Source organism: Eumetopias jubatus, unplaced genomic scaffold, assembly GCF_037043125.1.
Source record: "Eumetopias jubatus isolate StellerSeaLion01/CBP00866 unplaced genomic scaffold, mEumJub1_p1.0 scaffold_12, whole genome shotgun sequence".
Lineage (NCBI taxonomy): Eukaryota > Metazoa > Chordata > Mammalia > Carnivora > Otariidae > Eumetopias > Eumetopias jubatus.
Genome location: NW_028274818.1, coordinates 55,215,691 through 55,230,677, shown reverse-complemented (window position 1 = coordinate 55,230,677; position 14,987 = coordinate 55,215,691). Strand labels below are relative to the sequence as shown.

General features: G+C 41.8%; 2 non-coding genes across 2 annotated transcripts; one reads left to right on the top strand and one right to left on the bottom strand.

Moving 5' to 3' along the window:
- Positions 1 to 5,787: 5,787 nt before the first annotated feature.
- On the bottom strand, positions 5,788 to 5,923 carry LOC114224028 (small nucleolar RNA SNORA70). Its single transcript, XR_003612288.1, has one exon. It is a non-coding gene; the product is annotated as a small nucleolar RNA SNORA70 (small nucleolar RNA).
- An 870-nt stretch (positions 5,924 to 6,793) lies between these two features.
- Positions 6,794 to 7,088, top strand: LOC148162811 (signal recognition particle RNA). Its single transcript, XR_015766587.1, has one exon.
- The last annotated feature ends 7,899 nt before the right edge of the window (positions 7,089 to 14,987 follow it).

The window sequence follows — 14,987 nt, the reverse complement described above, 5'->3', positions numbered from 1 at the left end:
TAAGAACACCACTGAAGAGTTCTAAGAACTGTACAAGATGATTGGTGTGGGGGCATTCCACATTGCCACGGTGGGGAAGGCGGGGAGGATTTCAACTCCACATCCCACGAGGGAGACATGTGGAAGGAACGTTGTCTTTGTCCTCACACTCACTCCTCCATGTAGAAGAAGAGAAAGAGCTGATGGGTGAGTCTGGGAGAAGGAACGGAGCCTGCCCTGCTCAAGTGACCAGCTAGACCTCTTTCCTAAAAGTCAAAGGAGAAACTTCCACAGAGAAACACAGCTCTAGAGAGCAAAGATCGGTTCTTGGAAGGTGCCCTTTGGGAATCTGAATAGACATACCTTCTATAAATGGATGGAGCCAAGGACAGTGTCCACAAGGACATGGCTGAGCCGTTTCTTCAGCTCCTGATGACCACTCTTTTTGGTCTCTGAGTTACCAAAGTCTGTTAATTCCCTAATAAATATCCCCTCAGATTCAGTGAAATCTGTCAGACAATCTCTCTGATTAAAACATAAACAGGGGCATCTGGGTGGCTCATTCAGTTAAGCGTCTGCCTTCAGCTCAGGTCATGATCCCAGGGTCCTGGGATCGAGGCCTGCATCGGGCTCCCTGCTCAGCGGGGAGTCTGCTTCTCGCTTTCCCTCTGTCTGCTGCTCTGCCTACTTGTTCTCTCTATCTCTCTGTCAAATAAATAAATAAAATCTTTAAAAAAAAAAACTTATAAACAATCACTAGTGAACCGTCACCCATGGGGTCCTATACTCGCCCAAGGCTGCCAGCCAGGACATGTCTCCCTAATCCCCCTATCTGCTAACAATATCACAAGGGAAAAGTGTTGTGGGGTGTGTTGTTCTAAAATATACATGCTGAATTTCCATTTTTCCTATCTGCTACAACCAAAAAATGCAGTATCTAATGCAGATAATAATCATTCCTCCAACTTTGCTTTTAGAAAAATGACTAAAAAGACAAGAATGTGCAAAAAATATGCCAAGTGTGAGCCACATCAGAAGTGCTGGCAGAACATCAGAGAAAGTGGGAGGGTCAGAGAAGTCCTCACAGATGTGTGAGGTCGCATTTTTTAGGTGGACAAGGAAGGAAAGCAATTCCAAATGAGGGAACAGCATGAGGAAGGTGAAATAAGTCTGGAACGCATGGAGCTGAGAAGACTTGAGGGTTGGCACAGAGGTGGGCCTGACAGCCAGACAGCCCTTGGGGTCTGAATATGCCATGCTGAGCCCCTTTGGGACTGAGGTTTTTTAACTTGACCCTTTGTCTTCAACGGCTCTAATAGAGCGCTTTGCACATAGCAGCAGATTATTAAATATTTGTTACACGAAAAAGCCAATGTGTGAAATTACATTGATTCATGCTTAGCTGAGTGAGTCAGGTAGCCTAGAAAACTGCAGAGTGCCAGCAGTTGGGGCAGGCAGGCAGTCAAACTAGGAAATTTTCGTATGCATTATCGTTTCTTGCCTGATGAGCTCATCAGATGAGTCAGAAACCATTTTCCCAATTTTCCTGTATAGTCAGATGGTAAATGCAAACCTTGTTTGTCTCCACCAACTTTTTAAAAGAAAAACACAGTTATCACAAAAATCAAGCATGTTCATTTTAGAGAACTTGGAAGATACCCCAAAATACATAATAAAGAGAATTGAAGTCTCTGTAATCTCATTAACTAATGATGTAATATTATAGCAAGAATATTTTCTCAGGTCATTAAAAATTCTTTGAAAGTATTTTTTTTTGTTTTTTGGGTTTTCTTTTAAGATTTTATTTATTTATTTGAGGTGGGGGGGAGCACAAGCAGTGGGGAGGGGCAGAGGGAGAGGGAAAAGCAGGCTCCCCACCGAACAGGGAGCCTGATGTAGGGCTGGATCCCAGAACCCCGGGATCATGACCTGAGCTAAGTCAGACGTTTAACCAACTGAGCCACCCAGGCGCCCCAAAAGTATGGTTTTTTTGAGGCAATGTTCTGTTAACGCGTACGTCAAAGTATTTGCAAATTTTTAACCATTCCTTTATTACTGAACACGTAGTTTCTAAATATTCATGATACTCTTGTAAATGTATCTTTCTTTTTTCTTTTTTTTTAATTTTATTATGTTATGTTAGTCACCATACAATACATCATTAGTTTTTGATGTGGTGATCCACGATCTGTTGTTTTCATATAACACCCAGTGCTCCATGCAGTATGTGCCCTCCTTAATACCCACCACCGGGCTAACCCATCCCCCCTCCCCCTCCCCCTAAAACCCTGTTTGTTTCTCAGAGTCCGTAGTCTCTCATGGATCATCTCTCCCTCCAATTCCAGCCCCCCTCATTTTTCTCTTCCTTCTCCTAATGTCCTCCACGCTATTCCTTATGTTCCACAAATACGTGAAACCATATGATAATTGACTTTCTCTGCTTGACTTATTTCACTTAGCATAATCTCCTCCAGTCCCATCCATGTTGATGTAAAAGTTGGGTATTCATCCTTTCTGATGGCTGAGTAATATTCCATTGTATGTATGGACCACATCTTCTTTATCCATTCATCTGTGGAAGGGCATCTCGGCTCTTTCCACATATATCTGTCATTATTTCCGTACTCAGGAGTCCTAAAAATCATCTTAAAAACCTTAATAAAGCATTAAAGAACCAGAAAACATAGAATACTATGTTCATATAGAACAGCTCACCAGTAGAAATCTATAGGTTCTTCTTCTTTTTTTTTCCTTTAGAATTTACTTATTATTTTAGAGAGAGAGAGTGCAGTGCATGAGTGGGGATAGGGACAGAGGGAGAGAATCTTCAAGCATGTGGCACTTGATCTCACGACTCTTGGATCATGACCTGATCTGAAACCAAGAGTCAGACGCTTAGTTGATTGAGCCACCCAGGCACCCCTGTAGGTTCTTCTAAAAATAACACATACCTATCATACATTTTCAGTCAAAATTCCAGCATGATTTTGAGAGGAATGTGACAAACTGATTCTAAAAAATACAAAGAATAATTAAGACACAACTAACTAAGGCAATTTTGAAAAAGAAAAGCAAAGATGGAGAACTTCTCTTACCAGATATTAAGACATATCACAAAGCCACAGCAATGAAAATAACTTAATTCCAGCACAGGAATAGACAGATCAGTGGAACAAAATAGGGATCCAGAAACACACCCACATGTACATAGAAACTTCATATACAATAAAGGTGCATCTCCAACAATGAAGAAAAGATAGATTATTCAGGAATTGATGCTGGGAGAACTGTCTTAGTCTGTGGAGAAAAAGCCAATTGGAGTCCAACCTCATACCACGTAGAAATGTGAACTGTAATAGATTAGATACTTTAATCTGAAATGGAAACCAATAAAGATAAGGAAAGTGTAGAAGAATATCTCTGTGACCTTGAATTGGAGAGAGCTAGTAAGTAAAGTCTCAAAACCACAAACCATCAGTGAAGAAATGTATAGATTTCAGTATAGAAAAAGTGGGTTTCTTTTCGAAGCAGGACACCATAGAAAAAGTTAACAGACAAGTGACAGCCTAGAAGAATACATTTGCCACCTCCAAAACTCAAGGAGTTCATATGTAGAATAGAGACAGAGGGGCGCCTGTGTGGCTCAGTCAGTTAAGCGTCTGACTCTTGGCTTCGGCTCAGGTCATGATCTCGCAGTTGTGGGATCAAGCTCCACATCAGGTTCTGTGCTCAGTGTAGAGTCTGTTTCAGATACTCTCTCTCTCAAATAAATAAATAAATAAATCTTTTAAGAAAGAATTTAAAAAATAGAATATAGAGAGAACTTCTGTATATCAACAAGAGGCAGGAAATCCAACAGAAAACTGGACGAAGAATTAGAATAGGGGTGCCTGGGTGGCTCACTCGTTTAGGCGTCTCCCTTCAGCTCAGGTCATGATCTCAGGGTCCTGGGATCAAGCCCCAAGTTGGGCTCCCTGCTCAGTGGGGAGTCTGCTTCTCCCTCTATCCCTCCCTCTGCCCCTCCCCCTGCTTGTGCTCTCTCTCTCTCTCTCTCAAATAAATAAATAAATCTAAAAAAAAAAAATTAGAATAGGCAAATTACAGAAGGAGGAATATGAATGCCTAACAAATCCATGAAAACAAGCTCAAACTCTCTCTAGTAATCAAATAATGCAGTTAAAATAACAATGAGATACCACAATATAAAAATTTTAAAGTTTAATATCAAGAATTAGTAAGAATATGGGGGCCCCTGGGTGGTGCAGTCAGTTAAGCATCTGACTCTTGGTTTTGGCTCAGGTCATGATCAAGCCCCTCTGTCAGGCTCTGTGTTCAGTGCAGTCTGCTAAAGTTTCTCTCTCTTTCTCTCCCTCTGCCCCTCCCTGTGCTCGCTTGTTCTCTCTCTTTCTCTAAAATAAATAAATAAATCTTAAAAAAAAAAAAAAAGAATTGGTAAGAATATGAAGGAAGGGTTCCCTCAAAGGCTATTGGTCCGCAATGGTAAACGAAGGCAACCAGTCGTTAGGCAGCTAAATATGTCCCAGCAATCACACTCCTGGGAATATACTCCAGAGACTCTTGCACACAGGTCTTTACTAGAATCTGTTTGAGGGTGTGCATCCCACAATTGTTTGCAGTGGCAGGGAGTTGGAATCAACCTGGGGGCTTGTGGTCAAGGGTATAACTCCATCAGGCGTAATGTATGCATTCGGTGGGAAACTAAGCAGCAGCCAAAATTAATGCAGCAGGCATACATTCAGCTATGTGGTTAGCTCTTAAGACATGGTGTCAAGTGGAAAAAGTGTGAGAAACAAAATAAAATCGATCGCACAGAACCAGTGTAAATTTAAAACGCTCTAAATAATATACAAGTCTCAAGCATACTGGTGGATGCCTGGGAGGGATACGGAAGAAATGAGAATGAGGATCAGGAAGAAAGAGGAAAAAAGAGGGCCTTGTGCCCACCTAGGATGACAGAGCATAATCAATGCTATTCTTCAGTTGCTTAGGGAAAAACAAACAAAAGAAACGCAGAACTCTTAGAGTCACCAAACAAGAGGGTCACTAGACTGAGGGTGGTTCTCATGCCTTGGTAGCCTACATAAGCAAACTGACAACTAAGCCAGAGTCAATCCTGCAAATGCCTCAAGGTCAAGAAGAACAACCAATCACAAACAGCCAACTAGGCTTTCCCAAATATTGCATCCCTTAAGTGACAGCCAATGAAATAACTTCCTTGCTTTACTTCTCTATGAAAACCTTGCCCCTAGTTCCTGCCAGTAGAGTGCTCCTAACTGCTTCTGGTTTGGCACTGCCTGATTCAAATCAATGTTTGCTCAAATAAATTCCTAAAATTTTAATATTACTCAGTTTATCTTTGTTATTGTTGACAGGAAGTAGGCTTCATCAGTGGGCATGAATAAGGAGGGGACAGCACCAAGGTTCTCATGAGTATGGGGTCTGCCATTTGTCCAGGGGGCCATGATTAGGGGTGTATTTGAACCCATAGTCCTCTGGGATGAGTCACTTTTCAGCCACCATGTTTTCAAATTTGTCCACATTAAACTTAGTAAAGCCCCACTTCTTGGAGATGTGGACCTTCTGGCAGCCAGGGAATTTAAACTTGGCCCTATATAGGACCTCAGTTACATGCTCCCTTTTCTGCAGCTTGGCACAGATGGACATGAGGACTTGGCCAATGTGGACCCTGGCCACTGTGCCCTGGGGCTTTCCAAAGGCACCTTACATATCTCTCCGGAGCCTAGACGGGGGATAGCATGAGGTCAGACATGAATGTACACTGGAAAGCTCTGTCTCCAAGGTCCCCTAGGGCAAGCCCTATAAGCAACAGGCTTCATACACTACCAAAGAAGCTACTGTTTGCAGTCGTGGCACACCAGGCCCCCATATGTGGAAACAGCACAGTTGGCTTCATTGGCTGCAGACACTGTTTACCTTTGAACAGACTATGCTCCGTTTGTTTCTTTCTCTCACACCCCCACATCCAATCCATTAGTAAATTCTGTATCTTCCCAATATATGCAGAATTGAATCATTTCTCATCCTTTCTATCACTACCACCATGTGCTTGGTCACCTTCACCTCTTCCCTGATCTTGCCACCACTCTCCTCACCAGTCTCTTTTATTTTTATGTCTTCCTGCCTTGGGTCTGCTTTCAACACAGCAACCAGAATGAGCCTATTAAACAGAAGTCAGATTACATCAAGTTCTGCTTAAGATCCTCTGGTTCCTGTCTCACTCAGAATGAAAGCAAAGGCCTAACGATCCACAAGCCACTTGAGTTGTACCCCCTAGCTTCTCTGGTCTTATCTGCTCATCTCTCCCGTTGGCCACTCCCTCATGCCACACAGACCTCTTGCTAACCTAGCAGATACCACATACACCCTTCATTCAAGGCCTTTGCAGGTATTTATTCTTCTTCCGAGAATGCTCTTTCCCTAGAGTTCCAAACAGCTTGCTCCCTCACTCTTTCAGATCTTCATTCAGAAGTCTCAGTGAGACCTCTGACCACACTATTTAAAACGGCAACCCCTCGGACAAAAGATCTGAACAAAGTGGGCAAAAGATCTCAAAAGACAACTTTCCAAAGAAGATATACAGGTGGCAAATAAGCACAAGAAAAGATGCTCAACATCATATGTCATTAAGAAAATGCAAATTAAAACAATGAGATACCACTACATACCTAATAATAATAATAATAACTGACAACACCAAATGCTGGTGAGGATGTGAAGAAATAGGAACTCCCATCTACTGCTGGCAGGAATGCAAAATGGTCCAGCCAGGAGCACTGGGGGCAGTGGCCCACGCCTGTAGCCCCAGCTACTTTGGAGGCTGAGGCAGGAGGATCACTTGAGCCCAGGAGTTCTGGGCTGCAGTGCCCTATGCCAGCTGGGTGTCTGCACTAAGCTGGGTATCAACATAGTGACCTCCCAGGAGTCAGGGGACCGTTGAGTTGCCTAAGGAGGGGTGAACCGGCGCAGGTCAGAAACGCAGCAGGTCAAAACTCCTGTGCTCATTAAAATGGTACTGCCGCTGTGGAAGGTAGTTTGACAGTTTCCTGCAAAACTAAACACAGACTTACAATACCAGCAATTGCACCCAGTTATTTACTCAAATGAGTTGGAAACTTTTGTCCACACAAAAACCTGCACGTGTATATTTTTAGCAGCTTTATTCACAATTGCCAAAAATTGGAAGCAGCCAAGTTATTCTTCAATAAGTGAATGGATAAACAAACTGGGGTACATCTGTACAATGGAATAGTACTCAGTGATAAAAAGAAAGGAGCTGTCAAGCCACAAGAAGACACGGAGGAAACTTAAATGCATATTTCTAAGTGAAAGAAGCTATCTGAAAAGGCTACATGTGGTATAATTCCAACTATATGACATTCTGGAAAAGGCAAAACTGCAGAGACAGAATGATCTATGATTGCCAGGGATTCAAGGATAAGAAGAGATGAGTAGGTAGAGAACAGGAACTTAAGGCAATAGAACTATTCTATATAATACCATAGCGGTAGATATATGACATTATGCATTTGGAAAAACCCATAAAATTGTACAATACAAAGAGTAAACCTTAATGGACCCTATGGACTTCAGTTAATAATAATGTGTTAATATCGGCTCATCAATTGTAACAAATGTATCACACTAACCCAAGATGTGAATAACAGGGGAATCTGTTGGGAGGAGAGGATTTATATGGGAACTCTGTACTTCCTGCTCAGTTTTTCAGTAAACCCCAAAATGCTCTAAAAAGTGAAACCTTTTAGGGCGCCTGGGTGGCTCAGTTGGTTGAGCAACTGCCTTCGGCTCAGGTCATGATCCTGGAGTCCCGGGATCGAGTCCCGCATCGGGCTCCCTGCTCAGCAGGGAGTCTGCTTCTCCCTCTGACCGTCTTCCCTCTTGTGCTCTCTATCTCTCATTCTCTCTCTTTCAAATAAATAAATAAAAGCTTTTAAAAAAATAAAATAAAAAAATAAAATAAAATAAAATAAATAGAAAGTGAAACCTTTTAAATGAAACACAAATCGCAGCTTTCCCACAGGCACTCCCTATGCCTCTTCCCTGCTTTACTTTTCCCTGGAGAACTTATCACCGCTTAACATAATGTATTTTTTTACTGATTTGTTACTATATGTCTGAAATACCACCCCCGCCTCAGCCAGCCACTAACAGGCAAAGGTAAGTTACACCAGGAAAAAAAAATGTTTAATGCTTTATTTTGATGCAATCTAAATTTATAGAAAAGTTGCAAGAACAGATGAAGAAATTCCAATATATTTTTAACCTAAATTCATCAGTTGTTGTTTACATTTTACCCCTTTGCCTGCCGTGGCTTTATGTCTCTCTTGCCGTCACTCTCCATCTCTGTCATGTATGTCTATATAAATGGTCTTCTGTGTATATAAAGAATATATGGGGGCGCCTGGGTGGCTCACTCATTAAGCACCTACCTTCGGCTCTGGTCATGATGCCGGGGTCCTGGGATTGAGCCCCGCATCAGGCTCCCTGCTTGGCGGAAAGCCTGCTTCTCCCTCTCCCACTCCCCCTGCTTGTGTTCCCTCTCTTGCTGTGTCTCTCTCTGTCAAATAAATAAATAAAATCTTTAAAAAAAAAAAGAACACAGGGCGCCTGGGTGACTCAGTCGTTAAGCGTCTGCCTTCGGCTCAGGTCATGATCCCAGGGTCCTGGGATGGAGTCCCACATCGGGCTCCCTGCTCAGCGGGAAGCCTGCTTCTCCCTCTCCCACTCCCCCTGCTTGTGTTCCCTCTCTCGCTGTGTCTCTCTGTCAAATAAATAAATAAAATCTTTAAAAAAAACCACACAAGATATATTTTTATATATATATGATATGTAGAAAAAAACATGATGAATATATACATATATATTTAGATATATATCATGTGTTCTATATATATTTTCTATATATAGCATACCTAATTGTAATAGGTATAATTACCCAAATCTCAAAATTAAACAATTATACAATACTGTTATCTAATTCATAGTCTATATTCAAATAACATCAATTGTCCCAGTAGTGCTTTGTTTGTTTTTTTTTTTAAGATTTTATTTATTTATTTGACAGAGAGAGACACAGCGAGAGAGGGAACTCAAGCGGGGGGAGTGGGAGAGGAAGAAGCAGGCTCCCTCTGAGCAGGGAGCCCGATGTGGGGCTCGATCCCAGGACCCTGGGATCATGACCTGAGCCGAAGGCAGATGCTTAACGACTGAGCCACCCAGGCGCCCTCCCAGTAGTGTGTTTTATAGTTCTTTTTCCCTAATCCAGAGCCCAGTCCAGGATTATGCATTGCATTTAGTAATCTGGAAGAGCTCCTCAGTCTTTCGTTGGTGGTGGTGGTGGTCACTCTTTACCTTGACATTTTTTAAGAGTTCAGCCCAGTTACTTTGCAGATGTCTCTCCATTTGTGTTTGTCTATTTCCCCATGATCAGATTCGGATTATGCATTTTTGGCAGGAACCCTACCGAAGTGGTATGTCCTCAGAGCATGATATCAGGAGATATAAGATGATGGTCTGTCCCAATGTGGGCGATGTTATCTTGCATGTCCTACATACATCAGATTTCTCCAAAAAGGGAATTTTGTATATTTCTTTCACTGCTATATTTCCAAAACCTAGAATAGTGCCTGAAATAGGCACTGAAAAAGAATATGCTGGGAGAATGACTAAATGACTTTCAACTCTGTGGAATTGAAAAGACAAACAGAGGAAGAGGAAGAACGAAGAGAAGGGGGGGAAGGAAGAGTAAGGGAAAAGTAGTAAACCTGTGGATTAAATCATTACTATGTACATTTTACGTTCACAAACATTATTCAGAAGATTTCCAGGACATTTCTATTAACTAATAATACCATCAATAGTATGAGATTTCCAGAATCATTATACTCTTGCTAGCATAAACTTATTTTCTAGTGTACTAATGATATAGACTTGACCCCAATAATAACTCATTTTAAGATGATCCTCATTCTTAAAAGCATTTTCAACTCTTTCAGAAGAAAATCTTCTAAATAATATATGAGAGAAGCCTCAGAGGCCTGTTTCATAGACTATCAACTTTTATTATAGTACCCTTAGTGGCAATGTATGTCTTAGGTAAATATAATTTACTATTTACCTCCAGACATCTCTAATTTGGTTAATAGTACCTTGCAATTAAAAAAATACGCAATGTAAAAAGAAAAATGGTCACATATTCAAGCAATGTGCTAAGGGAAGAAAAGAAGGACATGAAAATATTATTCTAAAGAAATTTAATCTTATCAACTAAACAAACAAAAGTCAATTTTGATTGGTTCAGTGTCCATCAATGCTTACATGTAAGTGAAAAGGAAAACTATGTGAAGCATTTTGTTTTAAATCATATTTTACTCTTTTTTTTTAGAGAGAGAGAGCAGGTGTGCATTGCACAAGCTGGGGGAGGGGCAGAGGGAGAGGGAGCAAGAGAATCCTAAGCAGGTTCCAAGCCCAGCATGGAGCCCGACGTGGGGCTCAAACTCACAACCCTGAGATCATGACCTGAGCCGAAATCAAGAGTCAGATGCTTAACCAATTGAGCCACCCAAGCACCCCTTAAATCATATTTTAAAAGCAATGTTGAAAGTGAACATTTTAAGCTTGATTTTTAAGTATCAACATAATTAATAGATTTTAATGTAAAGAAGACTTTTTCTCTTTTGATTTTTAAGAATTTTACTGAGGGCACCTGGCTGGCTTAGTCCGTACAGCATGCTATTCTTCATCTCGGAGTTGTAAATTTGAGCCCCACATTGGGTGTAGAGGTTACTTAAAAATGAAATCTTGAGGTGCCAGGGTGGCTCCCCAAGCATGGGACTCTTGATTTTCAGTTAAGTGTCGGACTCCTGATTTCCACTCGGGTCATGATCTCAGGGTTGTGAGATTGAGCCCCGCATCAGGCTCTGTGCTAGACGTGGGGCCTGCTTAAGATGCTCTCTCTCTCTCCCTGCCCCTCTGCCTCTCCCCCATCGCTAGCACACCTGCACACTCACTCTCAAAAAAAAAAAATCTTAGGGCGCCTGGGTGGCTTAGTCGTTAAGCATCTGCCTTCGGCTCAGGTCATGATCCCAGGGTCCTGGGATCGAGTCCCACATCGGGCTCCCTGCTCAGGGGGAAGCCTGCTTCTCCCTCTCCCACTCCCCCTGCTTGTGTTCCTGCTCTAGCTGTGTCTCTCTGTCAAATAAATAAATAAAATCTTTTAAAAAAAATCTTAAAAAAAATTAAAAATAAAAATTTTACTGAGACTTAAATCATCTCTGCTGTTAACAGCTTTTTCCTATCTCCCTACAGTGGGGGTGGGGGGGGTGGGCAGCCCATATAAACAAGTCTGTGAGGCACTGACTATTCAAAAGCCAAACCTTCTTTTAAAAAGTTTCCAGGCTCATTGCTTCAGTCTAGCAGGGATAGAAAATTTGTGTGTAGTTGTTTCCCATATCCATTTGGGAGTTCATTATATAAGCAGATAACGACACATTCCCCCAGATAGTACTTGACTAATGTTAGGTATGTTTTTTTTTTTTATTTGTAAATTCTTTCATAAGGAAAATACTATTCTTTTTGTCTGACATAAACTGGAATGACATAACATCAAGTCTGTTTGCTAATTGTGTAAAATTTGGATGTAGGTTCCTATTTTCTACATGTTTCCTCATGCCCCTTCAAGTTAATATTTGGCAGACAAATTTATTTGCCCCAATGTGATTAGAAAGGGAATAAGCTTGGGTGCCTGGGTGGCTCAGTCATTGGGCGTCTGCCTTCGGCTCAGGTCATGATCCCGGGGTCCTGGGATCGAGCCCCGCATCGGGCTCTCTGCTCCGCAGGAAGCCTGCTTCTCCCTCTCCCACCATCACCCCCGCATGTGTTCCCTCTCTCACTGTGTCTCTCTCTGTCAAATAAATAAATAAAATCTTAAAAAAATTTTTTAATTAAAAAAAGAAAGGTAGTAAGCTCACAAGTGACACAAATACACACACAAAAAATGAAATTTTAAAAATTTATGTGCAGACATGATTAAAGGAGGAATTCCATTCATATTTGCATGTCATCTAGAGAAAAAAAATCATCTGTATAAGAGTAGTTTACACTCAATGGTGACAGGTCACCTCAAGAAATGATTTTTAGCCCCACCAAATTCTCTGATCAGCCTCAATTTAATAACCTATGCTTCTAACTCTTTAGAGTTTCATTCTTTTCTGACATTTAGACATTCCTTTCTCTTTTTCTGTAATTAGTCATTCTTTCTCCTTTTTGGGGGGTGGGGGGAAGGGAGAGGGAGAAAGAGAATCTTCAGCAGGCCCCATGCCCAGCACAGAGCCCAACATGGGGCTCGATCTCACGACCCTGAGAACGTGACCTGAGCTGCAATCAAGAGTCAGACACTTAACCAACTGAACCACCCACCCAGGTGCCCCAATTCTTTCAACTTAAATATTTCAGGAAAGATATCTGTGTGGTATTATCAAAGGAAAGTGAACCACAATCAATCAGGTTCTTAGCCTGCTCAGGCTGAACCAGAGGGACCGATGTTTCATTCCTGCAGGGATTTTTCACATCCCAAAGCAGCAGCAACATTTTCCACTGAATGGTGTGGACAACCAAGCAGGCATTCTAATATCTGGAAGCCTTTTTAAAGATTTATTTATTGAGGGGCACCTGGGTGGCTCAGTGGGTTTAGCGTCTGCCTTCGGCTCAGGTCGTGATCCTGGGGTCCTGCAAGCCCCCGCATCAGGCTCCCTGCTCAGCAGAAAGCCTGCTTCTCCCTCTCTCACTCCCCCTGCTTGTGTTCCCTCTCTCGCTGTGTCTCTCTGTCAAATAAATAAATAAAATCTTTTTTTAAAAAAAGAGATTTGAGAGAGAGAGAGAGAGCAGGGGAGGGTCAGAGGGAGAGGGAGAATATCAAGCAGACTCCCTGCTCAGCACAGAGTCCTCTCAGGGCTCAATCCCAAAGTGGGGTTCCCTCCCAGGACCCTGAGATCATGACCTGAGCCAAAATCAAGAGTTGGCCGGTTCACTGACTGACCCACCCACATGCCCTTGGGATCTTTCTATATTTTCCTTAACAACTACAACTACAACAACAACACCCTCGACCACTGTCATCCCAATTAGACACAACAAGCACTCTCCTAACCATCTCGGGGAGCCATTTTTATACACAAGCAGCCCCCAGGGAGCAGCACATAGTAACCTCCTCCTCCCACCTCCCACTCCATCTGCTAAGGGATGGAACACCAAAGAAAGTGAACAAGTGGATAAGCCAATTTAAGAAATTGTGGGTGAAGTTTGAAATCTGTTTGAAGATGCAAAAGCTTCCACACTGTCAGACCCCAAAACCATGGAAACCCTCGGTTCTTACTTGAAATGCCACAGTACCTAGAATCTGTACTAGCCAGTTTGTACTTAACCATATTGTTAACTGAGACTGTTAGTTTTTTTACCCAGGAATCTTCACATTTTCTCAGTCTTTAAAAAAGAGGAAGATCTTTGCAAAATAATTCCATGTCAGGAAGATTTGTTTGTAAAATATATTTTTATAGACAAATCATAGTTGAAATACACCACTGGGCCTCAACATCTAAAGGGTTCTTGCAATACATTTCATCAATGACCATTATTTAATTGGTCTACTTAGTACTGTGTTCTCTGCTGTCTGAAAAGATCTTGATATTTGTTCACTTATCATCTATTTCCCACAACAGAATGAAAGCTCAGTAACTTCAGGGACTTTTTTTTTTTAAATCGTTTCCTCTGCTTTATCTGCTGCACCTAGAACATAATAGGAGCTCAATAAATATTTGCTGAATAAATAAAAATGTGCTTACAGCCAACAAAATGGATTTTTTTTTTTAAGTTTATTTATTTAAAGGGCTCCTGGGTGGCTCAGCCAGGTGGGCATCTGCCTTCAGCTCAGGTCATGATCCCAGGGTCCTGGGAGGGACCTGAGTCTGCTTCTCTCTCTCCCTCTGCCTGCCACTCCCCCTGCTTGTGCTCTCTCTCTGTCAGATAAATAAATAAAATCTTTTTTTAAAGTTTCTTAATTTAAGTAATCTCTACATTTAATGTGGGCCTCAAACTCACAACCCCCAGATCAAGAGTGGCAAAGTCTTCCAACTGAACCAGCCGGGTGCCCCACAAAATGTTTTTCTCCCTCTAGAAAGCTACCTGAGTGTCTCTCTGCTGGCGATAAAATCCTAAACTCTTTTACCTGAGTCACTATATCATTGCTTTATGGAGTCTGAACAACAGTTCGCTAACAAACAGCCTCAAAGATATTCCCATGACTACAGTTTGCTTATGTCATCAAGGTTATCCCTCGGGGTACTCACATTATTCCCTTGATGCAAATCTAAGACATGCACAAGAGGTGAATTTAGACCAGCCAATAGCTCTTGGAAACCTTTACAAGTTTCTTAATTATAATGTTAAAACCAGGAGCCAACAATTACTCTAACATGGTTTGGGTTACCCCCAGTCCAAAATATGAGCATCAGCAGATGCACAGGGTAAGTGCTGAGCTAAGCTTGGCATTCTTGAAAGCAGAGCCAAACAGGGATTTTCCATAGGTACAATCAGCCCAGAAGTTGAATTAGGCCATTTTAACCCATCCATGTCACCCTATCTCTGTGCCTGCATGGATACTTAGAGAAGCAGGACCAGCTCTGGCAGATGGTGGTTAGTAGAATAGCTGGTTCTTATGTATCTAACCGGTTTATACATGCCAATGCTCCCTCTTACCATCAATGCTTCTCCTGGTACCAACCTTACCCAGATTTCTAGGTGCTTCTCTTCTCAGGACTATCGGATGCTATTTTGACTTGATTTTACTCAAATGGAAATGGTAAAAAAGTGTTTTCCAAACTTGGCTGACCAAAAGAATATCTGCAATATTTATTTTAAAATGGAGCTTCTGGGGCACCTGGATGGCTCAATCA